The sequence below is a fragment of the Panthera uncia genome, chromosome A2 (genome assembly GCF_023721935.1).
Source record: "Panthera uncia isolate 11264 chromosome A2, Puncia_PCG_1.0, whole genome shotgun sequence".
NCBI lineage: Eukaryota > Metazoa > Chordata > Mammalia > Carnivora > Felidae > Panthera > Panthera uncia.
This window is the reverse complement of record NC_064816.1, coordinates 73,533,827-73,548,117: the sequence shown is the minus strand read 5'-3', so window position 1 is coordinate 73,548,117 and position 14,291 is coordinate 73,533,827.

The window sequence follows — 14,291 nt, the reverse complement described above, 5'->3', positions numbered from 1 at the left end:
CTTGCCCTCAGTCACAAAATTCTCGAATGCACCCACCCACGCATTATTTCACTAGAATTGTTCTTTCCGGCATGGGAGCTACTAGCCAGGTGAGGCTACTGGGCACTTAAAATGTGTCTAAATTGGTAAGTGCTGTTAGGTATAAAAGACACACTGGATTTTAAAGACTGAACAGAAAAAATAATGTGAGCTATCTCACAGATAATTGTAAAATATGGATTTTATGTTGAAATGACCCCAATACATGGGGTTAAATAAAATGCATTAAAATTAATTGCACCTGTTTCTTTTTACTTTCTAAACTATGGTGATTAGAAAATAAAGTTACACGTGTGCTTTGCATTGGGTTTCTGTTGGAGGGTGCTGAACCAGACTTTGGTAGCAGAGTGCCATGAAAAAGTACTGGAGGGAAGTCAGAGGCCTGGGTCTTACTCTTCCCTTTGTTTCTTACTTGTTTTATGACTTTGGGTAAGCCACCTATTTAAAAAAAAATTTTTTTTAACCCTTATTTTTGAGAGACAGAGCACGAACGGGGGAGGAACAGAGAGAAGGAAACAGAATCTGAAGCAGCTCCAAGCTGTCAGCACAGAGCCTGACACGGGGCTCAAACTCATGAACCACAAGATCATGACCTGAGCTGAAATCAGACACTTAACGGACTGAGCCACCCAGGCACCCAGACTGGTAAGTCACCTATTTTAATCTTCAAAATCTGAGCATGGAACTAGATGATCCTGAAAGCCTCATCTAGATGGAAAAAAAATTATTCGGGCTAAGAGTATTCTTATCGTCTCTCTCTAGAGAAGCCTCTGCATCGAAACGAGGAGCAGCAGTAGTAGAATTAACTACAACTAATCTCAAACATTATTATTTTTATTATTCCACACAATGGAAAGCTAACATTCTTCTTCTACTTATCTCCTGGGCTTTAAATATAAAACTATGAACCATTTATAAAATTTATCACGTAATATTCTAAAAAAAAGGTAAGAAAATGCCATTTGATAATGACAGTGTCAGTGTAACTATAATTAATTCGTCTGAGGCTCTCTGGACTTTGCTTTGCCACATTCTGTCACCTCTCCTGTCTTCTGGCTCCTGAAATGGGCAGAGACCTGGCTGAGAGGTCAGTAGGAGCTTCATTGTTAGAGCCTTATCCAGCCATAGCTTCTAGTGGGTTCTGGATCTCCCTGAGACCACTGGCTTGAAATTGTCTCTGCTTTTCTTTCACCCGGGCTGAAATCACACCATTCTGTGGATGCATTTAATCACACACCCTGTGTCAGTATTATGCATCTTCGAAGAAATAGATATAAAGAGGAGAGGTCCTTCTCTCAGGGACAGAACTCAGAAACAGTAAATGAAAGGATTCTTTGGGTCTTAAACCCCACAACAATTTTTCTTGTCACTTTGATTCAGTGGACTCCTAAATAGGTCTAAACATTACTGTAACCCATGATTTTTTGTTTATTATGTTAAATCCACATATTGCATATTTTTCTATTTATTCATTTTTGTTGGATGCATGATAGCCATAGCCTTTGGAAGGTATGTCTGAATTCAAACTATATTTTGCTTCCTTGGAAAGGGTGGACCTCATTTATATTTTTCAAACTGAGTTTTTTATTTTCAAATAGCTTCAGATTTACAGAAAAATTGCAAAGTTAGTACAGAGAGTTCCCATATACCTGACACCCAGGTCCTCTAGGATTAACGTCTTAACTTAGTGTGGTACATTTGTTTTGATTCATAAACAATATTAGTACATTATTAGTTCAAGTCTGTACTCTCTTCAGAGTTCTGTAGTTTTACTTAATGTCCTTCTTCTGTTCCAGTGTCCCACCCAGGATACCACATGACATTTGCTTATCATGTCTCTTTAGATTCTTCTCTTGGATTGTGGTGGTTTCTCAGACTTTCCACTTATGTATTTGTTTGTTTATTGAATCTTTGTGGGCTTTTTCTCTTTTTTATTTGTATTATTTTTTAAAGATTTTATTTTTATTTATTTATTTAATTTTTTTTTTTTTTTTTTTTTTTAGTGTTTATTTTTGAGAGAGACTGAGAAAGACAGAGTGTGAGTGAGGGAGGGGCAGAGAGAGAGGGAGACACAGAATCTGAAGCAGGCTCCAGGCTCTGAGCTGTCAGCCCGGAGCCTGACACGGGACTCGAACCCACGAACTCAACTGCAAGATCATGACCTGAGCCGAAGTCGGATGCTCCACCACCTGAGCTGGCCAGGCTCCCCGCTTCTGTCTCTTTTTAAATCGAGCTATAATTAACATACAATGTTATATCAATGACTGTATGAGTTAGGATGCTTTAGAGAAACTGAACCAATTGAATATATGTACTATACACACACATACACACACACACAAAGAGATTTATTTTAAGGAATTGGCTGATGTGACTGGGGAGGCTGGCAAGTCTGAAGTCCAAAATCTGTTGAACAGCCTGGCAAGCTAAAATATCAGGCAGGAGAGGCGCCTGGCTGGCTCAGTAGAGCGTCTGACTCTTGATTTCGGTTCAGGTCATGATCCCAGGGTCATGGACTCAAGCCCTGCATCAGGTTTCGTGCTGAGCGTGGAGCTTGTTTAAGATTCTCTCTCACTCTCTCTCTCTCCCTTCTCTCTTCTCTCTCATTCTCTCTCAGTCTCTCTCCCTTTGCCCCTCTCCCCTGCTCACACTCTCTCTCTAAAAACAAACCAAACAACCCCCTCCAAAAATCAGATAGGAGTTGATGTTTCAGCTTTGAGGCAGAATTTCTTCTTTTCTGGGAAACCTTTTAAGGCCCTCAACTGATTGGAGGAGGCCCTGTCCACATTATAACCTCCTTTATTAAAGACGAGTCAACTGATCGTGGATGTTGACCATATCTCAATACAGCAACACCCATATTGGTGTTTGATTAAATAACTGAGTATTTCAGTCTAATTGTATCCAATTGTATACAATTGTATCTAATTGTATCCAAATTGATACAGAAAACTAAGCATCACCATGACCCTCACAGTTTTGAGGTGTATTGGTCAGATATTTTGTACAATGTTCCTCAGTTGGGATTTGACTGTGTTTTCTCATGATTAGAGTGGGGTTATATATTTTTGGATGAACTGGATTTTATGGGTCAATGGACTGAGGAGTGACTGTGGCTGGGTTGTTTGGAAATAGGGTCCTTAGAAATACAATCCTGGCCCGGGCCCTGGAATATACATACATTCCTGCTCTGGTCTACCATTTGTATTCTGCTGGGATGTTCAATTTGACCTGCTGACTGTTATTATTTGAACTTAAAAAAAAACAACAACTATTATTATCAACACTATAACGAGTTGCAAAAATAGTACAAGAATTCTTATAGACACTTTACCCAGCTTCCTCTAAAGTTAATGTCTTACATGACCACGTAAACTGTACAAGACTGGTAACTAACCCAGTACAAGACTAAACCATAAACCTATTCAGATTTCACTAATGTTTCTACTATTGTCCTTTTACTGTTCCTGGATGTGGTCAGGAAGACACCCATTTTGTTGTCATGTCTCCTCAGTTTTCTTCAATCTGTGAGTTTCTCAGTCTTTCATGACCTTGACGCTTTTGGAGAGTTCTGGTTGATTATTTTGTAGAATGTCCCTTGGTTTGGTGTGTCTGATATTTTCTGATGTTTCTGTGATTTTATGCTTAGACTGAAATTAGGTGTTATTGGAAACCATACCACAGAAGTGATATTCTTTCTTAGTGTATCATATCAGGCCACACGATATAGCTATCTCTGACCAATGATATGTTAACCTTGATCGCTTGGTTAAGATGGTGTCTGCCAGTTTTCACCCCTGTATGGTTACTATTTTTGCCTTTTTTTAGTTAATAATTTCTTTTGCTGGGGAGGAGATAATTTGAGACTATGCAAATATCTTAAATTTTTTAAAATTTTCACCCACTGATTTTAGCATCCACTGGTGGATCTTGCCTACAGCCCTTATTACTCTGGTGTTCAAATGGTGATTTTCTTTTCCCCCTCATTCCTTCTATATTACTAATTGGAATATTCTGTAAGGAAGAGTTGGTCTTTCTCCTCCATTTATTTATTTATCCAATTGTTTATTTATATCACTATAGACTCACCTGCTTTTATTTTATTCTTTGGGTTATACCCTGATTAAAAAAATTTTTTTTAATGTTTAATTATTTTTGACAGAGAGAGAGAGAGAGAGACAGAGTGTGAGTGGGGGAGGGGCAGAGAGAGAGAGGGAGACTGAATCAGGGTCCAGGCTCTGAGCTGTCAGCACAGAGCCCGACATGGGGTTCAAACTGTGAGATCATGACCTGAGCCGAAGCTGGACGCTTAACTGACTGAGCCATCCAGGTGCCCTTACACTGATATATTTTAATTCTAGTACAAATTTGAAATAGAGGGTTTTAATGAGTCTTTGAGTGAGAAGATTTCCTCATGTGTTATTATGTATCTTAATTTTCCTGAAAGGAACTAACATAAAATCTAAATCTCAGAAATGTAAGTAAGGAGTAGACAGTCTCATGAAGTGGTTTTCAGAACAAGGCTTCTGGAATCACACTGCTCAGGTAAAGTTACCCTCTCTGGTTTACCTTTCTCACCTATAAAATGAAGATGTAAGCAATATGTACCTAAAAGGATATTTTAGGGGATAAAATCTGATACTGTATGTAGAATGTTTAGAATAGTATCTGAGTTTATGGCATTTGCTCAATAAATTAGTTTGCATTACCAAGAATAAATAACTAAAGGCAGATTAACCCCATTTGTCATGATCGAGCCAGAGATAGTAAAGTAAGGGATTACTCGAAATCACATTTTAGGCTGGTCCTACATTTTGCTTCTGTTTTGCTTCCTTCCTTTATGTGCTCAGTAAATACCAAACTCAGTATTTGTCCTAAGAATTATTCTTTAAGTTTTCTGAAATAGATCTTGAGCAGTTGGTAAAATCGTGGAATTAGAAACAAGCAAGCATTATCTTCCACGCCCAACCCCCCTCTGTGTCCATCCCTCATCCCTGAGGCTCCCTCAACCCTGTGAGCAAATATACCAACCCTGTGAGCGATATACCAAAACCTGGGTATAGAGCCAGACGTACTACCCTCTCCAGTCACTCCATCCCCTGCCAATTTGGCATATTTCCCTGTTATTCCTCTGGCCAGTCAACGAATATTGATATGCACCGGTCTCTATATCCAATCCCTTTATTCTCTTGTGGGATCACTCGCATGTCATTTTACGATGCCATTGTTCCTCAGCATAACGAGAAATCTGGGGTCTGCACAACAAAACATTTGACGAATATCCTTTTGCTAACCTTCCTCGCGCTCCAGCCCCTCCCACTTCAGCCTCTTGGACTTCTTGCTGTTCCTTGAACTCACCAAGCTTTTCGCTGCCTTAGAGCCTGTGCATCTATGGTCTCCTCTGCCTGGAATAATTGTCCCCCCACGCCCCCGGCCCTGCCCCACCAATTCCTCACTTACCAGTTACTCATTCTTCGGATCTCAGCTTATGTTGCTTCCACGAGAGGCTTTTGCTGATCTCCACACCTTTATTCTTTCTGGTTGACCCTTGCTCTTTTCTTGCCTAACCCTTATAACACTGTGTTATTATGTATTTCTTCATATGTGCCTTTTTTTTTTTTTATGCTTGACTCCCTCCCAGAATGTAGGCTCCACGAGGGGCAGAGCCACATTTGTTTTGTGTTGTGGCTGTACTTCTTATGTCTAGTACAGCATCTGGCACATAATCACAATCAATAAGTGCTTTGTTGAATACATTAAACAGCCAACATCTGCAAGATGAGAGTGTTTAATTCACTGTATTCCCCGACCTTTCATCACACATTTGTTGACTGCCTATTATTGCCGGGAATAAGAAATGACTAGGTCACATCCCCTGCCCTTTTGGAGGTCCCAATCTGTTGGGACAGGGTAGTAGGCTGAATGTTGACCCTCAGAATGTTAAATCCAAGTCCCCGGAACCTGTAAATATTACCTTATTTGAAAAAGAAAAAAAAGGTCTTTGCAGATACGATTAAGGATCTTGAGATGGGGAGATTATCATGGATTATCTGGGGGGCCCTAAGTGTCATGACATGCGTTCTTATAAAAGGGAAGCAGAAGGAGATTGTACAATTCACAAGGAGGGAACGGTGATGTGAAGGTGGGAGGCAGAGATTGGGGTGATGTGGCTGCAAACCAAGGAATGCCTGCAGCCACCAGAAGCTGGAAGAGTCAAGGAACACATACATCCCTATCGCCTCTGGCATGTGCGTGGTTTTGCTGACACCTTGATTTTACCTGGTGACGGACTTTGGATTTCTAGCCCCCAGAGCTAATAGAGAATACATTTCTATTGTTTGGCCGGGGCTGAAGTAATTTGTTACAGTGGCCACAGGAAACTAGCACAGAGGTTGATACAAATAAACAAATCCTTGCAAAAACAGTATCACGTATTGAGGTAAGAAACAAGGTAGTGTAGAGGCACCTGGGTGGCTCCCTCCAGTTAAGCTGCTGACTTCAGCTCAGGTCATGATCTCACCGTTGGTGGATTTGAGCACCTCGTGGGGCTCTGTGCTGATAGCTGGGAGCCTGGAGCCTGCTTCAGATTCTGTGTCTCCCTCTCTCCCTGTCCCTCTCCCACTCATGCTCTGTCTGTCCTCTCTCTCAAAAGTAAATAAACATTAAAAAATTAAAAAAAAAAAAAAAGAACAAAGGTGGTGTATGCTTGCAGAGGAAAGAGCTGTCTGGGAAAGTGTTGCAAGGGAAGGGACGTTGACGCAGGATTTAAAAGATAAGCAACTGTTTTCCAGGCGGTGGCCAAGGCTGGTACATGGGGAGGCCATGTTGGGGGAAGCAGCAGTGTGTGTAAAGACATGGGGCCCCCGGAGCATGGCAGGTTCAGGGAACTGGAACATCTGGGTTGAGCTGGTAGATGAAGAATGGGGGGAATTAAGAAGAGAGAGAATCCAACTGTGACCAGACTTTGAACTGGCCTTGCCTGTTCTTACCCCTTCTTCTGTAACTGACAGGAAACTGATGAAAATATGGGGATGACTGACTTGTGGCAAATGAGGTTCCACAGCAACATGAATAGCGGACCAGCTCAGAGTCTAGGAGGGAAAACAAACAGGGGAGCAAATAATGGTAGGCTGTGGCAGAATCCTGTGAGAGATGAGAGACTAAAGCAGTAAGAACAGAGATAGAAACATGGGGATATTTGGGAGACAGCGTCTTCGTTTACAAGCTGACAGACCCCGGAGATACCACTGACTGTGGAGCGTAAGAGAGGGAGGACTTATGGGTGCACTGAGGATTTTAGCTGGTGAGGCAGAGAAATATCACTCACAGAATTGTACAGGGGAATGGTCTAGAGAGTTAGTTCTGTTGAATTTCAGGTGCCTGAGGGATGGCCAAGTAGAGACTTCAGGAAGGTGGTGAGAAACATGGGTTGAGTCTAGAGGCGCAGATCTGGAGGTCATCAACAAGAGATGGGATTTGAAGGCATGAAAGGGAATGAACAGGCAGAGACAAGAGAAAAGGATCGAGGTCAGAGCCCTATATGGTACTAGTTAATTGAATGGGAGAAGAAATACAAACTGTGTGATGTACCGAAAGGGCTGTAGACATGAGTGAGTATTCTGGAGTCCCGGAGGTGTTGATGATTTCTGTAAATTGCCTTTTTTCGAAAGACTTCTGGGCGTCTTAGAAACTCGAGTTGTCCCCAGGCTAACAAACTGGGAACTTGGTCAGCAGCCTGTATGTCTATGCCTGCCGGCTTCCTGGGATCTGGCCTGAGGATAAGGCTGTGTAATTTGGTTAACCTGGACTCCTATAAAAACCGAACTTTTGACCAAATCATTAAACAATTAATCCAGCGAGCACTTAATGATCTGATCGAATTGGTCCATAGGCTGACCATAATGAAAAGAAAAATCCCCCTCTGTCACAACAATTGAACCAATTCATCATGTAGACATTTCTTGAGATAAACGTTTAATTTTTCAGTCATTAACAGGCTTCCGGTCATATTGGCAATTGCTCTCAAGCTATACACGTCATGTTTAAATTAATGAGGTCAGGCCTCAGTAACCTCATGCACCTTCGTTGCCTTTTCTGAGTGTTACTGGCAGACCTGAGGCATGAGCAAGGGAGGGGGAAAGAAGGAGGGAAAACAAGGCACGGAAAGAGGTAGGAGAGGAAGAGAAAAGGAGAGAAGAAAGCAAGGAGAGAGGAGAACAGAGAAACAGAAAAGGAAGCGGTTTATCTGAATTTGCTCCTAAAGGGTAGAATGAAATATTTCTAGTGACCACAGGATCAAGGCAGCAGTGAGGTGTAGCAGGAAGCATGCAATGGGGGCCAGACAAACCTGGGCTGTGAGCCTCGGCTCTGCCATTCTAGTTGTGTGACCTTGAGCCAGGTAACCTCTCTCCCTCTCTCTCCCTCTCTCTCTCTCTCTCTCTCCCTCTCTTTCTCCCTCTCTTTCTCCCTGAGCTTCATTTCCCTCATCCTGAGAGGTGGTTTGGCACAGAGTTGAAGAGCCAAGTTTCTGGACCTGGGTTTAAGTCCTGATTCTGCCCTGGAGCGGCTGCATGACCTTGGGCAGGTCACTTAACCTCTTAATGACTAAGTCCTTCTGTTCTAGAGCATGCATAATAACAGAATCTGCTTTATCTAATTGTTGTGACTCTTAAACGAGTTAATACTTGTAAAGCAAGTGAAGACTGTGCTTGATAATGTTAGCCATTAGCTATAAAATTGTATCAGTTAGATTGTAAAATATTTGTAAAAGCTCCCAGCCCAGGGCTTGACTTACGGAGGCAGGCGCTCAGAAACTATGAATCATTTTCCCTTGTTTCAACTCCTCAGATGCCCCAGATGGGAGAAGAATGGCGACTTCTAACTTCTCTTCTCTATCTCCATCAGGGCACATCCAAATCCACTTGGACCAGGCTCTTTGGATCCTCCATCCATAGCCTGGTCTCACTTGGCCCTGGGCCAAACCTGCGTGCTCCCAGATGGAGCACCGCCTGGGAGGAGGGTTTTAGTGGGTTGCTTTTTTCCCAAAGAAATCTGAAGAGTAGTCTAAGGTCTTCATGGTTAACTTTGCAACAGCATCCAAAGCTCAAAACTTTTGGAATTTAGAGGTGGTATATGCATAGTATGTTGATGAAAATGACAACCCGGAAGAGAGACCTAAGAGGATGGAAATTAAAGTCAATACCAGTAAAGCCCAATAACTGGACGGTCACTGCAGTGTCCACACTTTTGAGTGTGGTTTGGGTGGAGAACATGGAGTGAAAGAGTGAGGCAAGTGTTTTTGCCCCTTTCCCCTTAACTAACAGGGGGCGGGTATATACCAAACATGCTTGCGTGTGTGCACACACACACACACACACACACACACACAGACACACTCTTCCTTTTCATACACTTCATTAGCTGCCTGGAACCAAAGCTTGATAATTAAAAAAAGCAAAATTTTAGCACAATTCTTGCAAGCCCAAAGTCAAATATTGGGCAGGCATAAATCCCGAGTGGAGAGACATCCATGAATGAATACGGAGAGCTCTGGCCGGCGATTTTGCTCCCGCAAAGAGCAGAGCACGAAAGACGCCTCCCTCCACTTCTTGCAGCTTCCAGATCACCTCTACCCTCCCGTGATTTCCCACTTGCCTCTCCTGCCCGGCTCAGGGGATGGTAAGAAGCCAAGACAGATCCCCTCTGGTGCCGGCCAATGTAGATGATGCTATGTAAATAGTTAAAGGAGGGATGAGCCCATGGTGCAGGTGTCTCACTACCTGACGTGGGCACATTCACACTCAGTAAGGGTATAAGTTGCACAATTTTCATGCCCTTCTCCTTGCCTCATTTTTCTCATGTCGAAAATAGTGATAGCCATAGAACCTACTGTACAGGGTCGCTGGGGAGATGAGACAAGATGGTGAAATGAGACAAAGTGGTGCGCCCAGGCTCTGTCTCCAGTTTAGCAGCCAATATATACATAGTTGCTATTGTATTCATCTGAAAACTTTGTGTCCACCCTAGAATGGAGGGACATGTTTTCCACTGTGCAAGGAGAAATCAAGTTTGGCTTGAATGCAGCAATGTGTGAATCACATTGCTTTTATCAGAATCCGGTTATCTTTTGAAAGGGTGTACCGTGCGTGTTCTGAGTTATCGTTCATGAATTGCTATCAAGGTCACATGTCAAGTGGCTTGGGATTACTGATGAAATGTTACTACTAACCATCTACCTCTTCCACCTTATATGTGGAAGCCTGAGCTTCCCAAAGGGATGTGAAGACTCCTGAAGAGCATTTTCCAGAGATAATCCAGGGAGGAGGGCTGCTGACACCTGCCAAGTCCAGACTCTGGTGTGGGAGATGGTGGGGTGTCATGCAATCGCTCCTGTATTTTTACCACCCAGCTGGTCCTGTGACGACTTTCGCCAAGGGAGCATCTCTCCTCTCTTAAAGTTGGCTTCTGCTTCTCTCCAGGTGATATCCCAAGGTCACCTGGGAGAGGGAGGTCAGTGGTGGGGGTGGGGGGAGGGCTGGGAGGAAGCAAAGATAGTCTTGTCTTTTGGGCTTGACCCCAGCAGGGCACATCAGCTTCTACTCGTGATCCTGACACCACATTTAGAGATAAGATCTAATCGGAGGGTAAATAAAAGAAAAAGATGCTTGCAGGAGGTGTGGGGGAGCAAAGAGGGGAAATTCAGGTGATATGTAGTGGCACCAGGTGTAGATTGCTGCCCATCTGGAGCCAGCAGGTGCATTTTTTATTTGAACAGAGTTCCACTGGGATTGAACTAATGATTCAACGTCAAGCATGCTTCTTGCACATCTCCCATATTTCTGTACCCTGACTCCTTCTTTGGTCTCATCGAATTGATGAGTCAGCATGGGCACCTCACTTGCAGGGAAGGGATGGGTGTTGCCTTGAAAAATGAAAGTAGGGGACACCTCTGTGTCCCAGCACACTCTCCTAAATTAAGCCCGAGCAGGGGAGGGGAGGAGAGAGAGGAAATTGCAGGATCAGAAGCAGGCCCTGGGCTCAGAGCCTGAAGCGGGGCTCAAACTCACAAACAGTGAGATCATGACCTGAGCTGAAGTCCGATGCTTACCTGACTGAACCACCCAGGTACCCCTCCTAGCACACTGTCCCAAAGGCACCGGGGAGGAAACTGGTTGTGATGGGGAGGGGGTACTTTGGAGAGCCTCCCCTGACCCTGCTCTACTCTCCGCAGTGACAATCTGCATCCTGTACTGGGCTCCCTGACCTTCACTCTGTCTTACTCACTCTTACTCGCAAGTGCATAGGAACACCTCAATTCCTTTTTGTCGAATGAATGAAAGAACTTGGGTTTTGAGGCTCTGTGGATTAAAACTGCATGTTGTGTGTGTGTGCTCACCAGAAAGCCTGGGAAGAGTGAGGTTTATAGTTGAAAATATATTTTTCACCCACAAGTAAAGTCTTAGAAGACCAGAGAGGAGGTAAGGCATTTTTTCCCCAAACCTTTCTCTCAGGGAGGTCGTGGAAGATTTGGCCCTAACTGGTCTTTAGAGGATTAATAAAGGGCAAAGATCCATATCACAGACTCACATCAGGTACGTTCCTTATGAAGCACAGGCTGAACCGGCCAAGAATGCGGTAAGCCCCACCCTGAACCAACACCACAGAGACTCTGAGACTGTAACAGACGTATGGTGAGGGAGTGTGTAATTTATCTCTAAAGCTTTTATTCGTAAGTAATCTCTGCATCCAACTCAGGGCTTGAACTTACAACCCTGAGATCAAGAGCCGTATGCTCTGGGGGCACCCGGGTGGCTCAGTCGGTTAAGCGTCTGACTCTTGGTTTTGGCTCAGGTCATGGTCTCAAGGTCATGATTTCAAGGTCATGAGGTTGAGCCCGGTGTTGGGGGACCTCCCCCTCCCTGTGACGCACTGAGTGTGGAGCCTGCTTAAGATTCTCTCTCTCTCTCTCTCTCTGCCCCTCTCCCACCTCAGAAAAAAAAAAAAAAAAAAAGGAGTCATTGCTCTACTGACTGAGCCAGGCATGTCCCAGACAGCTCCCCTCCACCACCAGCACCAGCACTCCCCTTCCAGCATAAATCAACCACCAACCTAGACTCAAACTTAGGAGCAGGAGGAAAACACCCAGAAGGAAAGGGGAAGGTTCACACGACACAAAGGACAGGAATGTAGAAGCTGGTGACTAAATTTTAATCACCGTACCTTCTGATGTACGAGGACGGTAGTGATAGTGCCCAAGGGTTGGAGACAGGACACCTATTATCTAGCGATGACACTCAGAGTTTATTGAGGGCAGGGGAGGCCTCCTCTTTCTAGATGTCCTGAGATCTGCTGCTCTGCAGCAGGAAAATACTGGATTGTAAACTCTAGGACATGACCCATCACCATGCACGTATGTACCGCGAAGGCAAACGCCTTATGTGGGTGAAGCCTCGTGTTGAGGGAGTACCAGGTACGTATGTTGCTCACGTGCTCAGGACATTTCACCAAATTGCAGACTCCAATAAATAATTCTCCCGAGCCTGCAGTTATTGCTTCCTGGGTCATTTTGAAGTCTGATTTAGGGCATGCCAAAGGGAACATTGGCCCTGAAACCATTAACCGCCACCCACACACTCTAGCTGAAATGCTTCCCTTCTTGGCGTAATCTGAAATTGTTCTTCCTGATTAAAGCAAAGGGCTTTCTAAAGCCTCCATTAAAAATTTTTTTATACCCATTAACACCCATTAGCTCTGGTTAGTTTATCAGATTTCTGCACCTGACTAGGACCCACAGGGTAGGGTAAGCAGTGAGGCAAGAGGGAGTGGGGGCCGGGAGTGGGGGAGGGTACGGAGGACGAGAGGGTTCTCACCGCACCCACACCACGGCTTGATGAGGGAGGCAGGGCAGTGCTGACTCCATTTTATAGTCGGGATCGTTGCGGTTCAGGGAGATAAGCCCCTCGCCTGACGCAGGGCAATGGTCCTTCCATCAGGTTGCCTCCACCCGGGACTTGCTGGGTTTGTGTTGAGAATTTTGGAGACACGCCAGGTGGGTGCACATAGTTCAGGGAATGTTAGCTCCCCCTCACGCCATGCGGCTCCTGAGTTCTGACCTCTCCCGTGCCAGTGACACCAGCTGAGAAAACACACACGTCCTGTCCAGAGGGGAAACAGGGAAGTGGCTGAAACTGTAAATGACATGAAACTATCGAGTATCCATGCAACACGTATTGATCGATCATCTATGATGTTCCAGGCACCGTTCTAGGCCCTGGGGATATAACTGTATGTAAAAGAGCAAAAAAAACCCCTCTCTTCCCCTTGTGCTTATATTCTAACAAAGAGAAGCCTGCCATGAACCACACAGATAGGGCACATACTCAGTAGGGCAGGTGGAAATAAACACGACTGAGGGAAGGGAAAGGCAGAGTCCGGTGGCGGCGGGGGGTGCTGATGGACAGATTGCTGCATCGGGTGGTCGGGGATGAACTTCTCGATATGATGAACTTTGAGCAGGTGTCCCGGGCGTTACAGGAGTGAGCCATGAGGCTGTGGGCGAGGACTGTCCCAGGCAGAGAGGATATCGGGTGCGAAGTGTCCAGTGCATGCACCGAATCACGTGTGTTAAGAAAACCCCGGGGGAGAAATATTATTTGGTGGTTCCTGCGGACACGGTTTTTGATTAATGGAGATAAATAATTAATTAATTAATATATAAACCTACCATTTAAACATTTGGCCTATAATTACCCAAGAACAAATCAATATTTGAATCTTGGACTATGGTTTAAGTAGGAAATTACCTTTTTAAATCACCTCTTCATTAGGAAAAGCTTTAACTGATTAATTAATAATTCACTGACTGGGAGAAGGTCTTGCATAACGTATTGATCAAACCTGATTCATATTTGAGAAGTGTTTGAGTTCGCGCTTTGGGGTAGCATGGGGTAAAGGTATTGGGGCACACCCCGATGTTCTGGTCACAGTGGACACGACCTGGTTCCACAAACCCCATGGAATCACCCCAGAAGCGTCTCGACACAGAGAAGAAACGTACTTACAAATACTCTTCACACAACCTGGGTTTCAGTGCAGTTCAACATACGTCCTCACGTGGCCGAGGGGTGGGGGAGCTTTCTGAGGTCTCTTTTATAAAAGACTGTCCACTCTCATGACCTAATTACCTCCCCAAGGCTCCACGTCTAATTACCATCCCATGGGGATTAGAATTGGACCCATGAATTTTAGGGGAC